The sequence below is a fragment of the Pseudophryne corroboree genome, chromosome 3 (genome assembly GCF_028390025.1).
Source record: "Pseudophryne corroboree isolate aPseCor3 chromosome 3, aPseCor3.hap2, whole genome shotgun sequence".
Taxonomy (NCBI): Eukaryota; Metazoa; Chordata; class Amphibia; order Anura; family Myobatrachidae; genus Pseudophryne; species Pseudophryne corroboree.
In genome coordinates, this window is record NC_086446.1 from 764,918,094 (window position 1) to 764,945,707 (window position 27,614).

General features: G+C 48.3%; 1 protein-coding gene across 2 annotated transcripts in view; it reads right to left on the bottom strand.

The window, feature by feature from the left end:
- The window catches only part of LOC135058240 (killer cell lectin-like receptor subfamily G member 1), a 67,856-nt gene that overhangs the window by 32,462 nt on the left and 7,780 nt on the right, over positions 1-27,614 (bottom strand). The window lies entirely within an intron of this gene.

The window sequence follows — 27,614 nt, forward strand, 5'->3', positions numbered from 1 at the left end:
AAAGAGCTAACCTGTACATCAATTGCCTGTAAACTGCCTTTGTTGAGATCGAATAAAACTACTTGGATTTTACTGTGGTCTATGTGATTCCTGTCACAGTAGGCATGTACAGTATGTTAGGTTTAGAGACCGGGGATGATGAGCCACTGGGAGAATTAGATTTAATGCTTTCTCAGGCACTAAAACACACATCCCAGGCATACTTAAGGATAGAGAAGATAAAAGTGTCGGCAATACCAACCAGACACAGAGAGATTTGTAAATAGTAGAAGTGCCGGAGTGTGGCCAGAAACAAGGTAGTTCCAGTTATTGCTTTTAGAATGAGGAATGCATCAACTATGTCCATTGAGCCTTCCAGGAAGAAAAGAAGTTACTGGGAGATTTAGAACTGTGGAGAAGGGTGCAGCCAGGAGACCCAATAACACAAAAGGCAATCCCCTAACAATGTTACAAAGGGTGATAATAAGGGCTTACAGAATTGCAAGTCTTAGGGGCCCTACTCACTGGCCGACCCGCTGCCGAGCTGCCCGACGGCGGATACGGCCGACGAGCGACCCGGCGGCGGGGGGGCAGTGACGGGGAGTGAAGTTTCTTCACTCCCCCCGTCACCCGGCTGCATTGAAGTGCAGGCAAATATGGACGAGATCGTCCATATTGGCCTGCATGTACAGCCGACGGGGGACCAGCGATGAACGAGCGCGGGGACGCGCATCGTTCATCGCTGGAGTCTCCACACTGAAAGATATGAACGAGTTCTCGTTCATTTATGAACGAGATCGTTCATATCTTTCAGTATATCGGGCAGTGTGTAGCGCCTATAACAGAGAAAGCTGCCTGTCCTGCTGAAAGAGCCACCAATCTAAGGGGCCCTATACATTAAACGACGTGCCGCCGAGGTGCCCGACGGCTGATACGGCCGACGAGCGACCCGGCGGCGGGGGGGGGCAGTGACGGGGGGAGTGAAGTTTCTTCACTCCCCCCGTCACCCGGCTGCATTGAAGTGCAGGCTAATATGGACGAGATCGTCCATATTGGCCTGCATGCACAGCCGACGGGAGATCAGCGATGAACGAGCGCGGGGACGCGCATCGTTCATCGCTGGAGTCTCCACACTGAAAGATATGAACGAGTTCTCGTTCATTTATGAACGAGATCGTTCATATCTTTCAGTTTATCGGCCAGTGTGTAGGGCCTATAACAGATAGCTGCAAGGTTACAAGAGAGAGCTGCCACAATCCCAGATTGAGCTGGCAATCCTAGAGGGGAGGTTCCCATTGAGACGTAAGCAAACAAAGATGGAGTGTAAGTTTCCAGAGATCCTGAGTGGGTCTAGGTCCAGTGTGGAAGTCCATAGGTGGTCCAAGTCCAATCCAGAGAGAAGCTATGTCCAGTGTGGAGGTGTTTGTGTTACAGTACATTTCGAAAGCAACCAGGTTTTCATAACAGGTTAGCATCTGCAGCATGTGTGCTACATATGGCCCATCACCATACAAGGAGCTAATCACCAGTACTTCTGAACGCTTTACGTAGAAGTCTGCTCCTACACTGTTGGTACTATACCTTTCCGCATCTTTTGCTTATGTCTGCCTTATTTATTCAAGGTCCTACTAATTATATCTATAGGTCTGATTCAGAGATGTACACAATGGCTTGAGCTACTGCGATTGCATTGTGTGAAAACATGCTAATGACTCAGACGCCATCTTGTATATAGAGACACCTAAGATGCCTGCACCTGTCCTGCTGCAGCCAGAAAGCAGTCCCAACAATCCTGCATTTATCTAGCCACCCTCCATTAACTCCCAACAGCTGAGTACGTGTCAATCACTTTGAAAATAAATCTTTTCTGTGACCGCTGTTGCAAGATCATTGCAGCACATGTGCAGTGGTAAAAAAAAAAAATGCGTATGACATCAACATGGCATGCACCGCTGAATCAGACCCAATATCTTCTCCTAATAAACATCATCATTACCTTATCACAATTAGCACAACAAGAAAATTTCCAGCGCTTTTCCTTGAATTAACTTAATAAAATAATAAAATAATTTTATAAACAAAGCTTTATAAATATAAAGTTTTTATTCATATATCCGTTCCCATGAATAATATAATCGTTTGTCCACAAGTTAATAAAAGTGTTTGTGATCACAAGAAAATGCTATTCATAAAATACCGGAGTATCTATTGGACTCACACACATAAATACACATAGACATAGACACACATATGACACATGCAACTTATGACAGATACAATGTTTCAGTTATCAGGGGAGTTGATATACTCAGTAGCGTTTTGCTCTTCTCCCTTGTTTTTTTCATTAGGATTATACGGCTTCCGTTTTCAAAACTAGGACTGTTTGAATGACTGTTTCTCTGTTTATATAATTATAATTATTCCCCGCTGTGGAGTATATCCTATTAGCAGTCTGTATCTTATACAGGTGTTGAGATCGTACTGTTTATGATGTCAGTAACGGCTCAATAAAGTTCTTTTGTTATACTGTCCCATAAGCTGCTCCGTAACAATAACATTAGTCTGCCAACAGACTCTTTAACTTGAAATCTATATTGAGTCCAAACGGACTCAATATAGATTTCGAGTTAAAGCCATTTTTAAAAGATTGAGGAATCCAGTGTGTAATCATTTTAATTTTAATTTTTATTTTAGAACACACCATTTTAATAATACAATCTATTACATTAAATTACATAAAAATAAATAGTTAATTGATGTTAAGTGTGAGTCTATGTCTTTTTTGTATATATTTAGTATTGTCATGTCTTTTTTATATGGATTTGTTTCGAGTTATTCAAAGACTCAATTATTCCTTGAGCATTCACTGCACATCCTGAAGAGCAATTAAACATTAATTAAAGACAAAGGTGTCAATTAAGAATGGAGCACTTATGAGATAAAAAGCAGCCCCGTAATGCAATCGATCAACTCGAGCATCCTGACGAAGCCGCAAGGCAAAATGCGTAGATTGCAGAGAGTATCGATCGCCGCCAGCCCGCTGATCTTCGCCTGACGCCAGACACCGAGAACGGGGAGCCCAGGACCAAGGAGGAGGACGCGGTAAGAGGAAAAGAGTCTGCCGGCAGACTAATGTTATTGTTACGGAGCAGCTTATGGGACAGTATAACAAAAGAACTTTATTGAGCCGTTACTGACATCATAAATGGGATGATTCCCACACCTGTATAAGATACAGGGGTATATGCAATTGCGGTCAAATTCCCGAAAATGTCGAAAAACGGGACATTTTCGCCCCCCCAAAAAAAATTCGACAATGCAATTCAGTACTTTTCGACAAAAAAACGGACTTTCAAAATTCTACTTTTTGAAATTCGACATTTGTCAAATTCGACATTTTTGCAATGGTACAAATGCGGCAATTCTACAAAAGTATATTCAATTGAAGATTCTAAATTCGACAACAGTGCTTTTAGACAGTAAATTCGTCATTTTCAATCCGCCACACTTTGCTGGCGGAATCTAATAAAAAATATTTAAAACATGTTTTTTTTGTGTTTTTTTTTTATTGGTAATAGCATATCTATTTATATTAGAAGGGATTAGGTACTTGGTTTGTCTATTTTGGAGGCACAAGTATTATTTATATATTTTAAAAAATATTATTATTTTTTTAATTTTATTTTTATGGAATGGTAAAAATCAGGGGGGAAAAATGCGTGGGGTCCCCCCTCCTAAGCATAACCAGCCTCGGGCTCTTCGAGCCGGTCCTGGTTCTAAAAATTCGGGGGGGAAACTGACATGGGATCCCCCGTATTTTGCGCCTGGTGCTGGTGCAAAAAATACGGGGGACAAAAAGCGTAGGGGTCCCCCGTATTTTTTACACCAGCATCGGGCTCCACTAGCTGGGTAGATAATGCCACAGCCAGGGGTCACTTTTATACAGCGCCCTGCGGCCGTGGCATTAAATACGCAACTAGTCACCCCTGGCCGGGTTACCCTGGAGGAGTGGGGACCCCTTCAATAAAGGGGTCCCCCCCTCCAGCCACCCAAGGGCCAGGGGTGAAGCCCGAGGCTGTCCCCCCCATCCAAGGGCTGCGGATGGGGGGCTGATAGCCTTTTGAAAAATGAAAGAATATTGTTTTTTCCAGTAGTACTACAAGTCCCAGCAAGCCTCCCCCGCAAGCTGGTACTTGGAGAACCACAAGTACCAGCATGCGGGGGGGAAACGGGCCCGCTGGTACCTGTAGTTCTACTGGAAAAAAAATACCCAAATAAAAACAGGACACACACACCATGAGAGTAAAACTTTATTTCACACATGTCGACACACACATACTTACCTATGCTCACACGCCGACCTCTGTCCACTTGTCCAAGTAGAATCCACGGTGTACCTGAATATAAAATTATACTCACCTGATCCAGTGTCCTGTGGTCTTTTATTATAATCCACGTACTTGGCACACAAAAAAAACGAACACCCGGACCAGGCGGACTGAAAGGGGTCCCATGTTTACACATGGGACCCCTTTCCCGGAATGCAGAGACCCTCCCGTCACTGCTGTCACAGAAAGGTCCCTTCAGCCAATCAGGAAGGGCCACTTCGTGGCACTCTCCTGATTGGCTGTATGCGCGTCTGAGCTGGCAGACAGCGCATCGCACAGCTCCCTCCATTAGTTTCAATGGTGGGAACTTTGCGGCCAGCGGTGGGGTTACCCGCAGTCAGCCGCTGCCGCGGGTGACCTCACCGCTGACCGCAAAGTTCCCACCATTGAAAGTAATGGAGGGGGCTGTGCAATGCGCGTCTGAGCTCAGACGCGCAGAGCCAATCAGGTGAGTGCCACGAAGTGGCGCTTCCTGATTGGCTGAAGGGACCTTTCTGTGACAGCTGTCACGGGGGGTCTCTCTGCATTCGGGGAAAGGGGTCCCATGTGTAAACATGGGACCCCTTTCAGTACGTGTGGTCCGGGTATTCGTTTTTTTGTTTTGCCAAGTACGTGGATTACAAAACACAGGACACTGGATCAGGTGAGTATAATTTTATTCACAGGTACCCCGGATCGTCGGATCAGGAGACGAGGCAGTCGGCGGGTCAACATAGGTAAGTATGTATGTGTCGGCATGTATGAAATAAAGTTTTACTTTCACGGTGTGTGTCTCCTGTTTTTATTTGGGTATTTTTTTCCAGTAGAACTACAGGTACCAGCGGGCCCGTTTTTCCACCTGCATGCTGGTACTTGTGGTTCTCCAAGTACCAGTTTGCGGGGAGGCTTGCTGGGACTTGTAGTTCTTCTTGAAAAAACAATATTCGATCATTTTACTCAAGGCTATCAGCCCCCCATCCGCAGCCCTTGGATGGGGGGGACAGCCACGGGCTTCACCCCTGGCCCTTGGGTGGCTGGGGGGGACCCCTTGATTGAAGGGGTCCCCACTCCTCCAGGGTACCCCTGCCAGGGGTGACTAGTTGGATATTTAATGCCACGGCCGCAGGGCGCTGTATAAAAGTGACCCCCGGCTGTGGCATTATCTGTCCAGCTAGTGGAGCCCGATGCTGGTGTAAAAAATACGGGGGATCCCTACGCTTTTTGTCCCCCGTATTTTTTGCACCAGGCGCAGAGCCCGGTGCTGGTTTTAAAAATACGGGGGACCCCTACGCTTTTTGTCCCCCGTATTTTTTGCACTAGCACCAGGCGCAGAGCCCGGTGCTGGTTTTAAAAATACGGGGGATCCCCTGTCAGTTTTCCCCCCGAATTTTTAGAACCAGGACCGGCTCGAAGAGCCGAGGCTGGTTATGCTTAGGAGGAGGGACCCCACGTAAAAAATTTTCGGGTTTTTTACCGGTTTTTTAACATTTTTAAAAATCTAATCAAAATCCGTCAAATCGCCCGTTTTTCGACAGCGGGACTGTCAAATCCGTTTTTTATTGAATATGTTGAATTCCGGCACCCACCTGCCAGAATTCGATGGTCGAATTGTGTCGAATTAAAAAACGGGCGAAAAATTGCCGCGATTCGCCGGCAATTGCATATACCCCACAGACTGCTAATAGGATATACTCCACAGTGGGGAATAATTATAATTATATAAACAGAGAAACCGTAATTCAAACAGTCCTAGTTTTGAAAACGGAAGCCGTATAATCGTAACGAAAAAAACAAGGGAGAAGAGCAAAACGCTACAGAGTGTATCAACTCCCCTGATAACTGAAACATTGTATCTGTCATAAGTTGCATGTGTCAAATGTGTGTCTATGGGGTCGATTCAATTCGGCAATTTAAGAATAGCGCCGGGAATTAGCTCCTGACGCTATTCAATTCAGCTGCTAGTGACCCGCAATTGTCGGGAATTCTTCTCTCATCCCCGGGGGATGAGAGAAGAAACCCGACAAAAGTGCTGCCTCGCGGCCGGCGCGAGGCTGATTCTGTCGGGAATCAGCCTCGCGCCGGGGAGTTAAGTCGAAGAATGCCCGTTCTCCCGACAATTCAACCTGTTTAGTCGGCGAGAACGGGACATCGCCGACTTAACTGGAGCTGAATTGAATAGCGTCGGGAGCTAATTCCCGGCGCTATTCTTAAGTTGCCGAATTTAATCGACCCCCTATGTCTATGTGTATTTATGTGTGTGAGTCCAATAGATACACCGGTATTTTATGAATAGCATTTTCTTGTGATCACAAACACTTTTATTAACTTGTGGGCAAACGTTTATATTATTCATGGGAACGGATATATGAATAAAAACTTTATATTTATAAAGCCATGTTTATAAAATTATTTTATTAAGTTAATACAAGGAAAAGCGCTGGAAATTTTCTTGTTGCGCTACATAACCCGTTTGGGGGAAGGAGTACAACCCTTTGTTTCCAATAGCAGCTACTTTGCATTAACATCAGAAAGAGTAAAGCGCAGCCTGCCACCACCCAAACCTTACTGCCTTCTCACAATTACTCATAAGCATTATTATATAGAAAATAATATATCACATACTGTATGTCAGGAATCGGCGGACAGCTGCGTCTCACCTACCGGCGCGCTGGTGTGCAGGCCTCCGGAGGTCATGGCCCCAGTCGCGGCTGTATGGATGCGCTGACCGCGAGCGTCATTTCCCGTGTCGCTGAGTGCCCCAGAGTTTGGTCCTGCGTTTGTGTTCTGCTGTGTGCCGGCATCTGGTCCATGTGGATGCTGCTGTGATTCCTGCTTCCAATCCAGCCCTGAGTTTCCAGCCAGAATACCGCGACCAATCACTGCAGAGCAAGGGGTATAAGTTCCTGTCCGGGGCTCACTCTCATCGCCTCGGACAACGAGTCACATACCCTGTGTCGAGTTCTTCCAGTTCCTGCGTTCCTGTTTCCAGCGATCCTTTGTGGATATCTCACTTGTTCCAGATTCCGTTTCCACAGCTCTCCTGTTACTCCGGACTTCAGCTACATCCAGCTTCAAAACCCATCAGCAGTAAGAGACTCTCCTCAGGTGTTTTTTCTTATTACTTACCTGTGCACTAATTGTCAGCATACCATCTGTGCAACTCAGCCGCATAACATCTATTGGCTTAGAGACTGTCTCCTGCTTTAGCCTAAGGGGTATATGCAATTCACGGCAAATCGCGGCAAATTATCGCCGTTTTTAAATTCGACACAATTCGACAGGTGAATTCCGGCAGGTGGCTGCCGGAATTCACCATATTCAATGAAAAATGGATTCGACAGTCCCGCGGGCGAAAATCGGCCGATTTGCCGGATTTTGCCGCGATTTAAAAAAACGGGAAAAAACAGGAAAAACCCGGAAAAAAAAATGGCGTGGGGTCCCCCCTCCAAAGCATAACCAGCCTCGGGCTCTTCGAGCTGGTCCTGGTTCTAAAAATGCGGGGAAAAATTGGGCATGGATCCCCCGTATTTTTAAAACCAGCACCGGGGCTCTGCGCCTGGTGCTGGTGCAAAAAATACGGGGGACAAAACGAGCAGGGGTCCCCCGTATTTTTCACACCAGCATCGGGCTCCACTAGCTGGACAGATAATGCCACAGCCGGGGGTCACTTTTATACAGCGCCCTGCGGCCGTGGCATTAAATATCCAACTAGTCACCCCTGGCCGGGGTACCCTGGGGGAGTGGGGACCCCTTCAATCAAGGGGTCCCCCCCCCCAGCCACCCAAGGGCCAGGGGTGAAGCCCGAGGCTGTCCCCCCCCATCCAAAGGCTGCGGATGGGAGGCTGATAGCCTTGAGTAAAATGAAAAGAATATTGTTTTTTTCCAGCAGTACTACAAGTCCCAGCAAGCCTCCCCCGCAAGCTGGTACTTGGAGAACCACAAGTACCAGCATGCGGGAGAAAAACGGGTCCGCTGGTACCTGTAGTACTACTGGAAAAAAAATACCCAAATAAAAACAGTACACAGACACCGTGACAAGTAAAACTTTATTACACACTGCCGACACACACATACTTACCTATGTTGACACGCCGACTGCCACGGTCTCCGACGATCCGGGGTACCTGTGAAAAAAATTATACTCACCTTCCAGCGTCCAGAGGTACATCCACGTCCAGAGATAATCCTCGTACTTGTTAAAAAAACAAACCGAACACCCGTTCCATGCCGGACTGAAAGGTGTCCCATGCTTTCACATGAGACCCCTTTCCCCGAATGCCGGGACACCACGTGACTCTTGTCACTGTAGTCCCTTCAGCCAATCAGGAAGCGCTACTTCCGTGGCGCTCACCTGATTGGCTTGGCGCTGTCTGAGCTGTCAGACAGCGCATCGCAAAGCCGCTCCATTAGTTTCAATGGTGGGAACTTTGCCGTCAGCGGTGGGGTTACCCGCGGTCAGCCGCTGACCGGCGGGTGACCTCACCGCTAGCCGCTAAGTTCCCACCATTGAATATAATGGACGGAGCTGTGCGATGCGCTGTCTGAGTTCAGACAGCGCACAGCCAATCAGGTGAGCGCAACGAAGTTGCGCTTCCTGATTGGCTTTAGAGACCTTTGTGTGACAGCTGTCACTGACAGGTCTCATTCGGGGTAAGGGGTCTCATGTGTCAGCATGGGACCCCTTTCAGTCCGGTGGTCCGTGTGTCCGTTTTCTTTTTTTGCCAAGTACGTGGATTTATCTCTGGACCCTGGCTGAGGTGAGTATATTGATCTTTTCTTTTCAGGTATCCGTGGATTCTACATGGAGAAGAGGACCGATGTCGGCGTGTGAACATAGGTAAGTATGTGTGTGTCGGCAGTGTGTAATAAAGTTTTACTTGTCACGGTGTGTGTGTCCTGTTTTTATTTGGGTAATTTTTTCCAGTAGAACTACAGGTACCAGCGGGCCCGTTTTTCTCCCGCATGCTGGTACTTGTGGTTCTCCAAGTACCAGCTTGCGGGGGAGGCTTGCTGGGACTTGTAGTTCTTCTGGAAAAAACAATATTCTATCATTTTACTCAAGGCTATCAGCCTCCCATCCGCAGCCCTTGGATGGGGGGGACAGCCACGGGCTTCACCCCTGGCCCTTGGGTGGCTGGGGGGGGGACCCCTTGATTGAAGGGGTCCCCACTCCCCCAGGGTACCCTGGCCAGGGGTGACTAGTTGGATATTTAATGCCACGGCCGCAGGGCACTGTATAAAAGTGACCCCCGGCTGTGGCATTATCTGTCCAGCTAGTGGAGCACGATGCTGGTGTGAAAAATACGGGGGACCCCTGCTCGTTTTGTCCCCCGTATTTTTTGCACCAGGCGCAGAGCCCGGTGCTGGTTTTAAAAATACGGGGGATCCCTGCCCAATTTTCCCCCGCATTTTTAGAACCAGGACCAGCTCGAAGAGCCCGAGGCTGATTATGCTTTGGAGGGGGGACCACACGCCATTTTTTTTTTATTATTTTACCGTTCCAGCAATAAAAAAAAATATAAAAAAAATATAATATTTTTAAAAATATATAAATAATACTTGTGCCTCAAAAAAAAAAAAAAAGTACCTAATCCCTTCTAATATAAATAGATATGCTATTCCCAAAAAAAAAAACACAAAAAAAAACATGTTTAATTTTTTTTTTATTGTTTTCACCCTCCAAAGTGTGGCGGATTGAAAATGACGAATTTACTGTCTAAAAGCACTGCTGTCAAATTTCCAAACTTGAATTGAATATGCTTTTGTCTAATTGCAGCACTTGTATCATTGCAGAAAAGTCGAATTTGCAAAAAGTCGAATTTCAAAAAGTCGAATTTTGAAAGTCCGTTTTTTTGACGGAAAGCACTGAATTGCATTGACGAATTTTTTTTTTTGGCGAAAATGACCCGAAATTCGACAATTTCGGGAATTCGACCGCAATTGCATATACCGCTAAGTGTGGCTATATGGACTTGTGCTTTAACAGAGACTGTGAGTTACTCATATACCGGAGTTCTGCTTTCATTACCATTATCCGTTTATCCTGTGTTATTCAGAGACTGTGTATTTCCAAATACTACCGGAGTTCTGTTATCTCATCTGCATTTCATTATCAAGTTATTTACGTTCTGCTGCAAAAGATGTTATTTGGATTCGGTTATCTGTCATAAGTTTTCTACATTACCGGTTTCCATCATATTCAGTATTGCACCATCTGCTTTACATTAATAAATATCAGCGCTTATGCGCAGGACTTTTATATAGAGATGAGCGCCGGAAATTTTTCGGGTTTTGGGTTCGGTTCCGCGGCCGTGTTTTGGGTTCGACCGCATTTTGGCAAAACCTAACCGAATTTTTTTTGTCGGATTCGGGTGTGTTTTGGATTCGGGTGTTTTTTTAAAAAACACTAAAAAACAGCTTAAATCATAGAATTTGGGGGTCATTTTGATCCCAAAGTATTATTAACCTCAAAAACCATAATTTACACTCATTTTCAGTCTATTCTGAATACCTCACACCTCACAATATTATTTTTAGTCCTAAAATTTGCACCTAGGTCGCTGGATGACTAAGCTGGGCGACCCTAGTGGCCGACACAAACACCGGGCCCATCTAGGAGTGGCACTGCAGTGTCACGCAGGATGGCCCTTCCAAAAAACCCTCCCCAAACAGCACATGACGCAAAGAAAAAAAGAGGCGCAATGAGGTAGCTGTGTGAGTAAGATAAGCGACCCTAGTGGCCGACACAAACACCGGGCCCATCTAGGAGTGGCACTGCAGTGTCACGCAGGATGGCCCTTCCAAAAAACCCTCCCCAAACAGCACATGACGCAAAGAAAAAAAGAGGCGCAATGAGGTAGCTGTGTGAGTAAGATAAGCGACCCTAGTGGCCGACACAAACACCGGGCCCATCTAGGAGTGGCACTGCAGTGTCACGCAGGATGGCCCTTCCAAAAAACCCTCCCCAAACAGCACATGACGCAAAGAAAAAAAGAGGCGCAATGAGGTAGCTGTGTGAGTAAGATAAGCGACCCTAGTGGCCGACACAAACACCGGGCCCATCTAGGAGTGGCACTGCAGTGTCACGCAGGATGGCCCTTCCAAAAAATCCTCCCCAAACAGCACATGACGCAAAGAAAAAAAGAGGCGCAATGAGGTAGTTGTGTGAGTAAGATAAGCGACCCTAGTGGCCGACACAAACACCGGGCCCATCTAGGAGTGGCACTGCAGTGTCACGCAGGATGGCCCTTCCAAAAAACCCTCCCCAAACAGCACATGACGCAAAGAAAAAAAGAGGCGCAATGAGGTAGCTGTGTGAGTAAGATAAGCGACCCTAGTGGCCGACACAAACACCGGGCCCATCTAGGAGTGGCACTGCAGTGTCACGCAGGATGGCCCTTCCAAAAAACCCTCCCCAAACAGCACATGACGCAAAGAAAAAAAGAGGCGCAATGAGGTAGCTGTGTGAGTAAGATAAGCGACCCTAGTGGCCGACACAAACACCGGGCCCATCTAGGAGTGGCACTGCAGTGTCACGCAGGATGGCCCTTCCAAAAAACCCTCCCCAAACAGCACATGACGCAAAGAAAAATTAAAGAAAAAAGAGGTGCAAGATGGAATTGTCCTTGGGCCCTCCCACCCACCCTTATGTTGTATAAACAGGACATGCACACTTTAACCAACCCATCATTTCAGTGACAGGGTCTGCCACACGACTGTGACTGATATGACGGGTTGGTTTGGACCCCCACCAAAAAAGAAGCAATTAATCTCTCCTTGCACAAACTGGCTCTACAGAGGCAAGATGTCCACCTCATCATCATCCTCCGATATATCACCGTGTACATCCCCCTCCTCACAGATTATCAATTCGTCCCCACTGGAATCCACCATCTCAGCTCCCTGTGTACTTTGTGGAGGCAATTGCTGCTGGTCATTGTCTCCGCGGAGGAATTGATTATAATTCATTTTAATGAACATCATCTTCTCCACATTTTCTGGATGTAACCTCGTACGCCGATTGCTGACAAGGTGAGCGGCGGCACTAAACACTCTTTCGGAGTACACACTTGTGGGAGGGCAACTTAGGTAGAATAAAGCCAGTTTGTGCAAGGGCCTCCAAATTGCCTCTTTTTCCTGCCAGTATAAGTACGGACTGTGTGACGTGCCTACTTGGATGCGGTCACTCATATAATCCTCCACCATTCTTTCAATGGTGAGAGAATCATATGCAGTGACAGTAGACGACATGTCCGTAATCGTTGTCAGGTCCTTCAGTCCGGACCAGATGTCAGCATCAGCAGTCGCTCCAGACTGCCTTGCATCACCGCCAGCGGGTGGGCTCGGAATTCTGAGCCTTTTCCTCGCACCCCCAGTTGCGGGAGAATGTGAAGGAGGAGATGTCGTTGACAGGTCGCGTTCCGCTTGACTTGACAATTTTCTCACCAGCAGGTCTTTCAACCCCAGCAGACTTGTGTCTGCCGGAAAGAGAGATCCAAGGTAGGCTTTAAATCTAGGATCGAGCACGGTGGCCAAAATGTAGTGCTCTGATTTCAACAGATTGACCACCCGTGAATCCTTGTTAAGCGAATTAAGGGCTCCATCCACAAGTCCCACATGCCTAGCGGAATCGCTCCGTGTTAGCTCCTCCTTCAATGTCTCCAGCTTCTTCTGCAAAAGCCTGATGAGGGGAATGACCTGACTCAGGCTGGCAGTGTCTGAACTGACTTCACGTGTGGCAAGTTCAAAGGGCATCAGAACCTTGCACAACATTGAAATCATTCTCCACTGCGCTTGAGACAGGTGCATTCCACCTCCTATATTGTGCTCAATTGTATAGGCTTGAATGGCCTTTTGCTACTCCTCCAACCTCTGAAGCATATAGAGGGTTGAATTCCACCTCGTTACCACTTCTTGCTTCAGATGATGGCAGGGCAGGTTCAGTAGTTTTTGGTGGTGCTCCAGTCTTCTGTACGTGGTGCCTGTACGCCGACAGTGTCCCGCAATTCTTCTGGCCACCGACAGCATCTCTTGCACGCCCCTGTCATTTTTTAAGAAATTCTGCACCACCAAATTCAAGGTATGTGCAAAACATGGGACGTGCTGGAATTTGCCCAGATTTAATGCACACACAATATTGCTGGTGTTGTCCGATGCCACAAATCCACAGGAGAGTCCAATTGGGGTAAGCCATTCCGCGATGATCTTCCTCAGTTGCCGTAAGAGGTTTTCAGCTGTGTGCGTATTCTGGAAACCGGTGATACAAAGCGTAGCCTGCCTAGGAAAGAGTTGGCGTTTGCGAGATGCTGCTACTGGTGCCGCCGCTGCTGTTCTTGCGGCGGGAGTCCATACATCTACCCAGTGAGCTGTCACAGTCATATAGTCCTGACCCTGCCCTGCTCCACTTGTCCACATGTCCGTGGTTAAGTGGACATTGGGTACAACTGCATTTTTTAGGACACTGGTGAGTCTTTTTCTGAGGTCTGTGTACATTTTCGGTATCGCCTGCCTAGAGAAATGGAACCTAGATGGTATTTGGTACCGGGGACACAGTACCTCCAACAAGTCTCTAGTTGGCACTGCAGTAATGATGGATACCGGAACCACGTTTCTCACCACCCAGGATGCTAAGGCCTCAGTTATCCGCTTTGCAGTAGGATGACTGCTGTGATATTTCATCTTCCTCGCAAAGGACTGTTGGACAGTCAATTGCTTGGTGGAAGTAGTAAAAGTGGTCTTACGACTTCCCCTCTGGGATGACCATCGACTCCCAGCAGCAACAACAGCAGCGCCAGCAGCAGTAGGCATTACACGCAAGGATGCATCGGAGGAATCCCAGGCAGGAGAGGAATCGTCAGAATTGCCAGTGACATGGCCTGCAGGACTATTGGCATTCCTGGGGAAGGAGGAAATTGACACTGAGGGAGTTGGTGGGGTGGTTTGCGTGAGCTTGGTTACAAGAGGAAGGGATTTACTGGTCAGTGGACTGCTTCCGCTGTCACCCAAAGTTTTTGAACTTGTCACTGACTTATTATGAATGCGCTGCAGGTGACGTATAAGGGAGGATGTTCCGAGGTGGTTAACGTCCTTACCCCTACTTATTACAGCTTGACAAAGGCAACACACGGCTTGACAAATGTTGTCCGCATTTCTGGTGAAATACCTCCACACCGAAGAGCTGATTTTTTTGGTATTTTCACCAGGCATGTCAACGGCCATATTCCTCCCACGGACAACAGGTGTCTCCCCGGGTGCCTGACTTAAACAAACCACCTCACCATCAGAATCCTCCTGGTCAATTTCCTCCCCAGCGCCAGCAACACCCATATCCTCCTCATCCTGGTGTACTTCAACACTGACATCTTCAATCTGACTATCAGGAACTGGACTGCGGGTGCTCCTTCCAGCACTTGCAGGGGGCGTGCAAATGGTGGAAGGCGCATGCTCTTCACGTCCAGTGTTGGGAAGGTCAGGCATCGCAACCGACACAATTGGACTCTCCTTGTGGATTTGGGATTTCGAAGAACGCACAGTTCTTTGCGGTGCTTTTGCCAGCTTGAGTCTTTTCATTTTTCTAGCGAGAGGCTGAGTGCTTCCATCCTCATGTGAAGCTGAACCACTAGCCATGAACATAGGCCAGGGCCTCAGCCGTTCCTTGCCACTCCGTGTGGTAAATGGCATATTGGCAAGTTTACGCTTCTCCTCCGACAATTTTCTTTTAGGTTTTGGAGTCCTTTTTTTACTGATATTTGGTGTTTTGGATTTGACATGCTCTGTACTATGACATTGGGCATCGGCCTTGGCAGACGACGTTGCTGGCATTTCATCGTCTCGGCCATGACTAGTGGCAGCAGCTTCAGCATGAGGTGGAAGTGGATCTTGATCTTTCCCTAATTTTGGAACCTCAACATTTTTGTTCTCCATATTTTAATAGGCACAACTAAAAGGCACCTCAGGTAAACAATGGAGATGGATGGATACTAGTATACAATTATGGATGGACTGCCGAGTGCCGACACAGAGGTAGCTACAGCCGTGGACTACCGTACTGTGTCTGCTGCTAATATAGACTGGATGATAATGAGATGTAGTATGTATAAAGAAGAAAGAAAAAAAAAACACGGGTAGGTGGTATACAATTATGGATGGACTGCCGAGTGCCGACACAGAGGTAGCTACAGCCGTGGACTACCGTACTGTGTCTGCTGCTAATATAGACTGGATGATAATGAGATGTAGTATGTATAAAGAAGAAAGAAAAAAAAACCACGGGTAGGTGGTATACAATTATGGATGGACTGCCGAGTGCCGACACAGAGGTAGCTACAGCCGTGGACTACCGTACTGTGTCTGCTGCTAATATAGACTGGATGATAATGAGATGTAGTATGTATAAAGAAGAAAGAAAAAAAAAACCACGGGTAGGTGGTATACAATTATGGATGGACTGCCGAGTGCCGACACAGAGGTAGCTACAGCCGTGGACTAACGTACTGTGTCTGCTGCTAATATAGACTGGATGATAATGAGATGTAGTATGTATAAAGAAGAAAGAAAAAAAAAACACGGGTAGGTGGTATACAATTATGGATGGACTGCCGAGTGCCGACACAGAGGTAGCTACAGCCGTGGACTACCGTACTGTGTCTGCTGCTAATATAGACTGGATGATAATGAGATGTAGTATGTATAAAGAAGAAAGAAAAAAAAACCACGGGTAGGTGGTATACAATTATGGATGGACTGCCGAGTGCCGACACAGAGGTAGCTACAGCCGTGGACTACCGTACTGTGTCTGCTGCTAATATAGACTGGATGATAATGAGATGTAGTATGTATAAAGAAGAAAGAAAAAAAAAACCACGGGTAGGTGGTATACAATTATGGATGGACTGCCGAGTGCCGACACAGAGGTAGCTACAGCCGTGGACTAACGTACTGTGTCTGCTGCTAATATAGACTGGATGATTGATAATGAGATGAAATCAATATATATGTATGTATATATAATATCACTAGTACTGCAGCCGGACAGGTAGATAATATATTTATTAGGTAATGATGACTGATGATGGACCTGCTGGACACTGTCAGCTCAGCAACACCGCAGACTGCTACAGTAAGCTACTATACTATAGTAGTATGTACAAAGAAGAAAGAAAAAAAAAACTACGGGTAGGTGGTATACAATTATGGATGGACTGCCGAGTGCCGACACAGAGGTAGCTACAGCCGTGGACTAACGTACTGTGTCTGCTGCTAATATAGAGTCTAGACTGGATGATAAATTATTGATAATGAGATGAAATCAATATAATATCACTAGTACTGCAGCCGGACAGGTACTATATATATTTATTATGTAATGACTGATGACGGACCTGCTGGACACTGTCAGGTCAGCACAGCACCGCAGACTGCTAGTCTGCTACAGTAAGCTACTATAGTAGTATGTAATAGTATAAAGAAGAATGAAAAAAAAAAAACACGGGTAGGTGGTATACAAAATTATAATAAGAATTTACTTACCGATAATTCTATTTCTCGGAGTCCGTAGTGGATGCTGGGGTTCCTGAAAGGACCATGGGGAATAGCGGCTCCGCAGGAGACAGGGCACAAAAAGTAAAGCTTTAGGATCAGGTGGTGTGCACTGGCTCCTCCCCCTATGACCCTCCTCCAAGCCTCAGTTAGGATACTGTGCCCGGACGAGCGTACACAATAAGGAAGGATTTTGAATCCCGGGTAAGACTCATACCAGCCACACCAATCACACTGTACAACCTGTGATCTGAACCCAGTTAACAGTATGATAACAGCGGAGCCTCTGAAAAGATGGCTCACAACAATAATAACCCGATTTTTGTAACTATGTACAAGTATTGCAGATAATCCGCACTTGGGATGGGCGCCCAGCATCCACTACGGACTCCGAGAAATAGAATTATCGGTAAGTAAATTCTTATTTTCTCTATCGTCCTAGTGGATGCTGGGGTTCCTGAAAGGACCATGGGGATAATACCAAAGCTCCCAAACGGGCGGGAGAGTGCGGATGACTCTGCAGCACCGAATGAGAGAACTCCAGGTCCTCCTTAGCCAGGGTATCAAATTTGTAGGATTTTACCAACTTGTTTGCCCCTGACTAAATAGCCGCTCGGCAAAGTTGTAAAGCCGAGACCCCTCGGGCAGCCGCCCAAGATGAGCCCACCTTCCTTGTGGAATGGGCATTTACATATTTTGGCTGTGGCAGGCCTGCCACAGAATGTGCAAGCTGAATTGTATTACACATCCAACTAGCAATAGTCTGCTTAGAAGCAAGAGCACCCAGTTTGTTGGGTGCATACAGGATAACAGCAAGTCAGTTTTCCTGACTCCAGCCGTCCTGGAAACATATTTTCAGGGCCCTGACAACATCTAGCAACCTTGGAGTCCTCCAAGTCCCTAGTAGGTGCAAGGCACCACAATAAGCTGGTTCAGGTGAAACACTGACACCACCTTAGGGAGAGAACTGGGGACGAGTCCGCAGCTCTGCCCTGTCCGAATGGACAAACAGATATGGTCTTTTTTGAGAAAAAAACCACCAATTTGACACTCGCCTGGTCCAGGCCAGAGCCAAGAGCATGGTCACTTTTCATGTGAGATGCTTCAAATCCACAGATTTGACTGGTTTTAAACCAATGTGATTTGAGGAATCCCAGAACTACGTTGAGATCCCACAGTGCCACTGGAGGCACAAAAGGGGGTTGTATATGCAATACTCCCTTGACAAACTTCTGGACTTCAGGAACTGAAGCCACTTCTTTCTGGAAGAAAATCGACAGGGCCGAAATTTGAACCTTAATGGACCCCAATTTGAGGCCCATAGACACTCCTGTTTGCAGGAAATGCAGGAATCGACCGAGTTGAAATTTCTTCGTGGGGCCTTTCTGGCCTCACACCACGCAACATATTTTTGCCACATGTGGTGATAATGTTGTGCGGTCACCTCCTTTCTGGCTTTGACCAGGGTAGGAATGACCTCTTCCGGAATGCCTTTTTCCCTTAGGATCCGGCGTTCCACCGCCATGCCGTCAAACGCAGCTGCGGTAAGTCTTGGAACAGACATGGTACTTGCTGAAACAAGTCCCTTCTTAGCGGCAGAGGCCATAAGTCCTCTGTGAGCATCTCTTGAAGTTCCGGGTACCAAGTCCTTCTTGGCCAATCCGGAGCCCTGAGTATAGTTCTTACTCCTCTACGTCTTATAATTCTCAGTACCTTAGGTATGAGAAGCAGAGGATGGAACACATACACCGACTGGTACATCCACGGTGTTACCAGAACGTCCACAGCTATTGCCTGAGGGTCTCTTAACCTGGCGCAATACCTGTCCCGTTTTTTGTTCAGACGGGACGCCATCATGTCCACCTTTGGTATTTCCCAACGGTTTACAATCATGTGGAAAACTTCCCAATGAAGTTTCCACTCTGCCGGGTGGAGGTCGTGCCTGCTGAGGAAGTCTGCTTCCCAGTTTCCATTCCCGGAATGAAACACTGCTGACAGTGCTATCACATGATTTTCCGCCCAGCGAAAAATCCTTGCAGTTTTTTTCCATTGCCCTCCTGCTTCTTGTGCCGCCCTGTCTATTTACGTGGGCGACTGCCGTGATGTTTTTCCCACTGGATCAATACCGGCTGACCTTGAAACAGAGGTCTTGCTAAGCTTAGAGTATTATAAATTTACCCTTAGCTCCAGTATATTTATGTGGAGAAAAATCTCCAGACTTGATCACACTCCCTGGAAATTTTTTCCTTGTGTGACTGCTCCCCAGCCTCTCGGGCTGGCCTCCGTGGTCACCAGCATCCAATCCTGAATGCCGAATCTGCGGCCCTCTAGAAGATGAGCACTCTGTAACCACCACAGGAGAGACACCCTTGTCCTTGGATATAGGGTTATCCGCTGATGCATCTGAAGATGCGATCCGGACCATTTGTCCAGCAGATCCCACTGAAAAATTCTTGCGTGAAATCTGCCGAATGGAATTGCTTCGTAGGAAGTCACCATTCTTACCAGGACCCTTGTGCAATGATGCACTGATTTTAGGAGGTTCCTGACTAGCTCGGATAACTCCCTGGCTTTCTCTTCCGGGAGAAACACCTTTTTCTGGACTGTGTCCAGAATCATCCCTAGGCACAGCAGACTTGTCGTCGGGATCAGCTGCGATTTTGGAATATTTAGAATCCACCCGTGCTGTTGTAGCAGTATCCGAGATAGTGCTACTCCGACCTCCAACTGTTCCCTGGACTTTGCCCTTATCAGGAGATCGTCCAAGTAAGGGATAATTAAGACGCCTTTTCTTCGAAGAAGAATCATCATTTCGGCCATTACCTTGGTAAAGACCCGGGGTGCCGTGGACAATCCAAACGGCAGCGTCTGAAACTGATAGTGACAGTTCTGTACCACGAACCTGAGGTACCCTTAGTGAAAAGGGCAAATTTGGGACATGGAGGTAAGCATCCCTGATGTCTCGGGACACTATATAGTCCCCTTCTTCCTGGTTCGTTATCACTGCTCTGAGTGACTCCATCTTGATTTGAACCTTTGTAAGTGTTCAAATTTTTTTAAATTTAGAATAGGTCTCACCTAGCCTTCTGGCTTCAGTACCACAATATAGTGTGGAATAATACCCCTTTTCTTGTTGTAGGAGGGGTAATTTGATTATCACCTGCTGGGAATACAGCTTGTGAATTGTTTCCCATACTGCCTCCTTGTCGGAGGGGGACCTTGGTAAACCAGACTTCGGGAGCCTGCGAAGGGGAAACGTCTCGACATTCCAATCTGTACCCCTGGGATACTACTTGTAGGATCCAGGGGTCCTGTACGGTCCCAGCGTCATGCTGAGAGCTTGGCAGAAGCGGTGGAACGCTTCTGTTCCTGGGAATGGGCTGCCTGCTGCAGTCTTCTTCCCTTTCCTCTATCCCTGGGCAGATATGACTCTTATAGGGACTGAGGCTGAAAAGACGGTGTCTTTTTCTGCAGAGATGTGACTTAGGGTAAAAACGGTGGATTTTCCAGCAGTTGCCGCGGCCACCAGGTCCGATGGACCGACCCCAAATAACTCCTCTTCCTTTATACGGCAATACACCTTTGTGCCGTTTGGAATCTGCATCACCTGACCACTGTCGTGTCCATAAACATCTTCTGGCAGATATGGACATCGCACTTACTCTTGATGCCAGAGTGCAAATATCCCTCTGTGCATCTCGTATATATAGAAAATGCATCCTTTAAATGCTCTATAGTCAATAAAATACTGTCCCTGTCAAGGGTATCAATATTTTTAGTCAGGGAATCCGACCAAGCCACCCCAGCTCTGCACATCCAGGCTGAGGCGATCGCTGGTCGCAGTATAACACCAGTATGTGTGTATATACTTTTTATGATATTTTCCAGCCTCCTGTCAGCTGGCTCCTTGAGGACGGCCCTATCTATAGACGGTACCGCCACTTGTTTTGATAAGCGTGTGAGCGCCTTATCCACCCTAAGGGGTGTTTCCCAACGCGCCCTAACTTCTGGCGGGAAAGGGTATACCGCCCATAATTTTCTATCGGGGGGAACCCACGCATCATCACACACTTCATTTAATTTATCTGATTCAGGAAAAACTACGGTAGTTTTTTCACATCCCACATAATACCCTCTTTTGTGGTACTTGTAGTATCAGAAATATGTAACACCTCCTTCATTGCCCTTAACATGTGGCCCTAATAAGGAATACGTTTGTTTATTCACCGTCGACACTGGATTCAGTGTCCGTGTCTGTGTCGACCGACTAAAGTAAACGGGCGTTTTAAAAACCCCTGACGGTGTTTTTGAGACGTCTGGACCGGTACTAATTGTTTGTCGGCCGTCTCATGTCGTCAACCGACCTTGCAGCGTGTTGACATTATCACGTAATTCCCTAAATAAGCCATCCATTCCGGTGTCGACTCCCTAGAGAGTGACATCACCATTACAGGCAATTGCTCCGCCTCCTCACCAACATCGTCCTCATACATGTCGACACACACGTACCGACACACAGCACACACACAGGGAATGCTCTGATAGAGGACAGGCCCCACTAGCCCTTTGGAGAGACAGAGGGAGAGTTTGCCAGCACACACCAAAAACGCTATAATTATATAGGGACAACCTTATATAAGTGTTTTCCCTTATAGCATCTTTTATATATTTCTAACGCCAAATTAGTGCCCCCCCTCTCTGTTTTAACCCTGTTTCTGTAGTGCAGTGCAGGGGAGAGCCTGGGAGCCTTCCCTCCAGCCTTTCTGTGAGGGAAAATGGCGCTGTGTGCTGAGGAGATAGGCCCCGCCCCTTTTTCGGCGGGCTCGTCTCCCGCTCTTCAATGGATTCTGGCAGGGGTTAAATATCTCCATATAGCCCCCGGAGGCTATATGTGAGGTATTTTTAGCCAAAAAAGGTTTTCATTTGCCTCCCAGGGCGCCCCCCTCCCAGCGCCCTGCACCCTCAGTGACTGCCGTGTGAAGTGTGCTGAGAGGAAATGGCGCACAGCTGCAGTGCTGTGCGCTACCTTAAGAAGACTGAGGAGTCTTCTGCCGCCGATTCTGGACCTCTTCTCGTTTCAGCATCTGCAAGGGGGCCGGCGGCGAGGCTCCGGTGACCATCCAGGCTGTACCTGTGATCGTCCCTCTGGAGCTAATGTCCAGTAGCCAAAGAAGCCAATCCATCCTGCACGCAGGTGAGTTCACTTCTTCTCCCCTAAGTCCCTCGTTGCAGTGATCCTGTTGCCAGCAGGACTCACTGTAAAATAAAAAACCTAAGCTAAACTTTTCTAAGCAGCTCTTTAGGAGAGCCACCTAGATTGCACCCTTCTCGGCCGGGCACAAAAATCTAACTGAGGCTTGGAGGAGGGTCATAGGGGGAGGAGCCAGTGCACACCACCTGATCCTAAAGCTTTACTTTTTGTGCCCTGTCTCCTGCGGAGCCGCTATTCCCCATGGTCCTTTCAGGAACCCCAGCATCCACTAGGACGATAGAGAAATATATATATATTATATACAATTATATATATATATATATATATATATATTAAACTGGTGGTGATTGATTATTAAACTGGTGGTCAGGTCACGTTGCAACTTGCAACTAGTACTCCGAGGCCTAAGCAGACAATCACAAAATATATTATTATACTGGTGGTCAGTGTGGTCACAACAATGGCAGTGTGGCACTGACTCTGGCAGCAAAAGTGTGCACTGTACGTTATATTATGTAGTATGTACTCCTGAGTCCTGCTCTCAGACTCTAACTGCTCCCCACTGTCAGTGTCTCCCCCACAAGTCAGATAATACACTTACAGTCACACTATCTAATCTATAAATATCACTTCAGCAAGTAGTATAGTAGTATACAGTATAGTAGTACTCCTCCTAATAATGCTCCCCAAAATACTGTGTCTCTCTCTTCTCTAAACGGAGAGGACGTCAGCCACGTCCTCTCCCTATGACTCTATAAAATAAATATCACTTCAGCAAGTAGTAGTAGTATACAGTATAGTAGTACTCCTCCTAATAATGCTCCCCAAAATACTGTGTCTCTCTCTTCTCTAAACGGAGAGGACGCCAGCCACGTCCTCTCCCTATGACTCTATAAAATAAATATATCACTTCAGCAAGTAGTATACAGGAGTATAGTAGTACTCCTCCTAATAATGCTCCCCAAAAATACTGTGTCTCTCTCTTCTCTAAACGGAGAGGACGCCAGCCACGTCCTCTCCCTATGACTCTCAATGCACGTGTGAAAATGGCGGCGACGCGCGGCTCCTTATATAGAATCCGAGTCTCGCGAGAATCCGACAGCGTGATGATGACGTTCGGGCGCGCTCGGGTTAGCCGAGCAAGGCGGGAAGATCCGAGCCTGCTCGGACCCGTATAAAAAACCTGAAGTTCGGGCGGGTTCGGATTTAGAGGAACCGAACCCGCTCATCTCTACTTTTATATTGCCTCCCCGCTTTATACATCGCACCAACACTGACCCACTAGCACCCCCGCCGGGGACAGACAAATCCAGAGACCTGACACTGTAGCTCTCACTACAATGGACTGTTGTACAGACCCTCACCTCTAAATGCCGCCATCTCACCTGTAACCAGTGGGGTTAATATTACAATTCATGCGACCCTAGTCCCACATTGATAGTCAGTATAAGGCTGCATGTTTGTGTGTTGTAGGATGTAAAGAAAATATTTTGCCTGTTCCCATGGGTTCTGTTTAAGTATTGCTGACTATATAGAACAGTGGTTCTCATAACAAATATGTGGCCTTAAGAACAGGTAAATAGATGATTTTACATGTTATTATTTAGTTATAATCAGAGATAGAACAATACTGCTGCCTACCATTAATAATGTAGATAATCAATGTATGGATGTTATACAGTTTGTGTATAATTCTGGTGAGGCTACTCCCCTAATCTCACGGTGGATAAAAGCTTGTGATGTGCAACATATTTTGGCCTTTGTGACTGGAGTTGATGTGTACAGTAGGTGTCCAGTGTACACGTACTTCAACCAGGGTGTCTGTTTAGGACAGAAAGAGCCCCCGAGCGATCGATGAAGTCTAAACACAATGAAAGTTTTATATATATATATATATATATACTAGGTGCTTCATCGCGCCCTACGGGCGCTCTTCACACCGTCGCAAGGGGCTACGCCCCCTTAACCCTTGCATGCCTTTCTGGGGTTTAATATTTGTATTATATGGAGTATTACCTGCATTCCTTTGTTAGTGGTTAAATATTGCACAATGAAAGGGCGTGCAATGGTGAAGGAGGCGCAGCCCCTTGCGACGGCGTGAACAGCACCTGCAGGGCACGATGTACAGAATGTAGCGGGTGCGGGGGGGACTGCGGATGGTGCCTGTAGATGCTGCGGGTGGAGGGGAGGCAGAAGTGGGGGTGGGGCCCGGATGGGGAAGGTTCGGGAGGTGCTGCGCGTGGGGGAGGGGCAGAGGAGTGGGGGATGCAGATGGGGGAGGGGTCCGGAGGCACCGCAGGTGGGGGAGGGGCAGGGGTGCCACGGGTGGGAGAGGGGCAGGTGTGGGGATGTTGTGGATGGGTGAAGGGTTCCGGAGGTGCTGTGGGATGGGAAGGGACGGGTGTGCTGTGCCGGGGGTTGGGTAGGGGACCGCAGGCACCATGGGTAGGGTAGGGGCAGGTACGGGTGTTGCGGCGGATGGGAAAGGAGGTCCGGAGGTGCTGCAGGTGGTGGAGGGGCAGGTGCAGGGGTGCCACTGGTGGGGGAGGGGTGGGTGAGGGGGGGACCGCTGATGGAGGAGGGTGTCTGCAGATGCTGCGGGTGGAGGGGGGCAGGTGTGGGGGGAGACGTATAAGGGGGGTGAATGGTGGAAGGGGCCTGGAGGTGCTGTGGGTGGTGAAGGGGTGGAGGAGTGGGAGCCACGGGTGGTGTAGGGGGTCTGGAGGCACAGCATGTGGGGGAGGGGTGGAGTGCCGCATGTGGTGGAGGGGAAGGTGCGGAGGTGTGGTGCATTGGGGAGAGGTCTGGAGGCGCTGCGGGTACTGTACATGCCATAAAAGGTAGTTGGAGGGTATGCAGTAACAGGGCCAGGACAGGGGTGACAAGGTCAGTACAGGGTTGACGGGGCCAGGACAGGGGTGACGGTGCCAGGACAGGGGTGACGGGGCCAGGACAGGGGTGACGGGGCCAGGACAGGGGTGACGGGGCCAGGACAGAAATGATAGGGACAGGATAGGGGTGACAGGGCCAGGGTCGGGGCGGCAGGACCAGGACAGGGGTGACGGGGCCAGTATAGGGTTCACAGGGCAAGCACAGGGGTGACAGGGCCAGGATAGGGGTAACAGGGCCAGCATAAGGGTGACAGGGCCAGGATAAGGGTGAAAGGGCCAGAATAAGGGTGGCAGGGCAAGGCCAGGGACATGACAGAACACAGGGCATGGGAGAGATTGGTATTAGGGACAAAACAGTGGTGACAGACAGATGTGTCTTACCGGAGTCACTGCTGCTGGCTGCTGCTGTTCCTTTCCAACCTGTTGGGATCTGCTGCTGCTGGAGACTTGGCATGGCTGACTCTTTCAGGCTGGAGTCCTGCTTTCTCTGCCAGTCCGCATCCCTCCCCCCCCCCCTCAGTCACACACCGCAGACCTCGCGCAGCTGCCGGGCACTGTGGTAAGGTGAGACTGGAAATGACTGGTTAGCCCCCAGGAGATGCTGCGGCTGGAGGGAGGAGGGGGTCATAGCATGCACGTGGCGCGGACCTCACGGCTTCCGGGCACTGTGGTAAGGGGAGACTGGGAGTGACTGGTTAGCTCCCAGGAGACGCTGCGGCTGGAGGGAGGAGTGGGTCAGAGCCTGCAAGCAGCTCGGATTTCTGCAGCGCTACCCGCCAGCTAAAGTGTGTGAATGAGCTGGGCGCACTCCACTGCGGGTGGCAGCGCTGCAGCTAGCGGTGGGGTTGCCGGGGCTGGAGATAACAGAGGCAGTATGGAACCTGCACAGCGGCAGGTGCCTCACTAAACTGCAGCTAAGAAGCGTGGAGTGTGTCAGAAAGTGACGCTCCTCCGCACCAGAGAGACCCTGCTGAGTATGCCGATGTGGGGGGTCAAGCACACAGTGAGCCGGTGCCCGTCTGTCTGTATGACATACCCCTCACACACCCCCATACCTCCCAAATGTCCCGATTTTCGCGGGACAGTCCCATTTTTTGGGGTCTGTCCCGCTGTCCCACCCGCGGGTCGCAGTGTCCTGCGGTGGGGGGGGGCAGTTGGAAAGCTCCTGTACTCGCTGTTCTGCTTAGCAGAGCAGCGGTGAATAGTGGAGACAGAGGGAGAGGGGGCATCAGGGGGTACGGATTAATGGGGGGGTTCCAGCAGCAGAGCCGGATTAAGGGGGGGGGGGGGGCGGGGGATACGTACCGTTGGCCCCACAGTTTTAGAGGCCCCCCCGGCTGGAGTAGCTCTGTCCCAGCTCAGAAGCTCCCCCCACCCTCGTCCTGCCAGCAACAGTGGCAGCATTGTGCTACAGTCAGCACACGCTGCTGCATGTCGGCAGGTCTGTGGTGTTGCAGGGAGGCAGCAGTCTCCCTGCTTTCTTCTCCCTGTGCGGGTGTGTAGGGGGAGCGACCACCTCCTCTGGATTTAGCCCTAGCTGAGGGGCCAAAATCCCATAAAAAAAAATAAAAACAAAAATCGGAATTTGCATAAGGGGGCGTGGCCGCGCGGGCCGCGATTAGGCCACGCCCCCAACCCCCAGCAGGCACAGCAATGAGATAGGGCTCCCCTGTCTCAAGTGCCCTGGGCCCCCCGGACTCATAATCAGCCCCTGGGGGCATGCCAGCAGCTCACAGAGCGCTGGGCATGCCCCCTCACTGACGAAAACGGGGACCCTCCCGTGAAGCCACGCCCCCTTTTCGCCGAGTGTTTCCCTCCTTCTGCCTGGAGAAAGCTCCTGCAGAAAGCTGGGAGGTATGCAGCCCTGTCTGTGATGCTATCTGCTTCTGCTCCTAGTCTCCTGTAGATTTGGCCAGATCTCTGTGACTCATTTGAATAACTCCGCCCACTGTTGTGACTCCGCCCAGCGTTAGCAAATGAATCACAAGGTCACAGAATAGGGCTATTATATAGGAGATATATATATATACATACATACGCTGCTCAAAAAAATAAAGGGAACACTAAAATAACACATCCTAGATCTGAATGAATGAAATATTCTTATTAAATACTTTGTTCTTTACATAGTTGAATGTGCTGACAACAAAATCACACAAAAATTTGAGCAGTGTGTATGTGTGTGTGTATATATATATATATATATATAATATTATGTTCAGTGACAGATTTCCTATTAGGCGTATGAGGCTTGTTTGGGGGCGTCACTTGGATGCTTGTGTTGGTACGGTCAGTCCACAAGTACCAGTAACTGCAAAATATATCCACTGCACTGTACCATACGCCATCTTGAATAGAATGTAAACAGGCAGGACAAGCATAATTAGTGTCTTTTTTATTATTCTATTAAATTGTCTAGCAAATTAGGGTCTTATAACCATAAAAATAATACAATTAGGCAGCTGACGGTGGCGGTTACTGTGCCTAGGAAGGACTGTTTCTAGCCAATTTGGCTCCCAGTGCAAGATTTAAAAATGTGACACCCCCCCCCCCCCCGATATAAAAAAAAAATGTGTGTGCTCCTTACAAGAGGGCGTAGCCTCATAAAATGGGTGTGTTCTCGCTAAA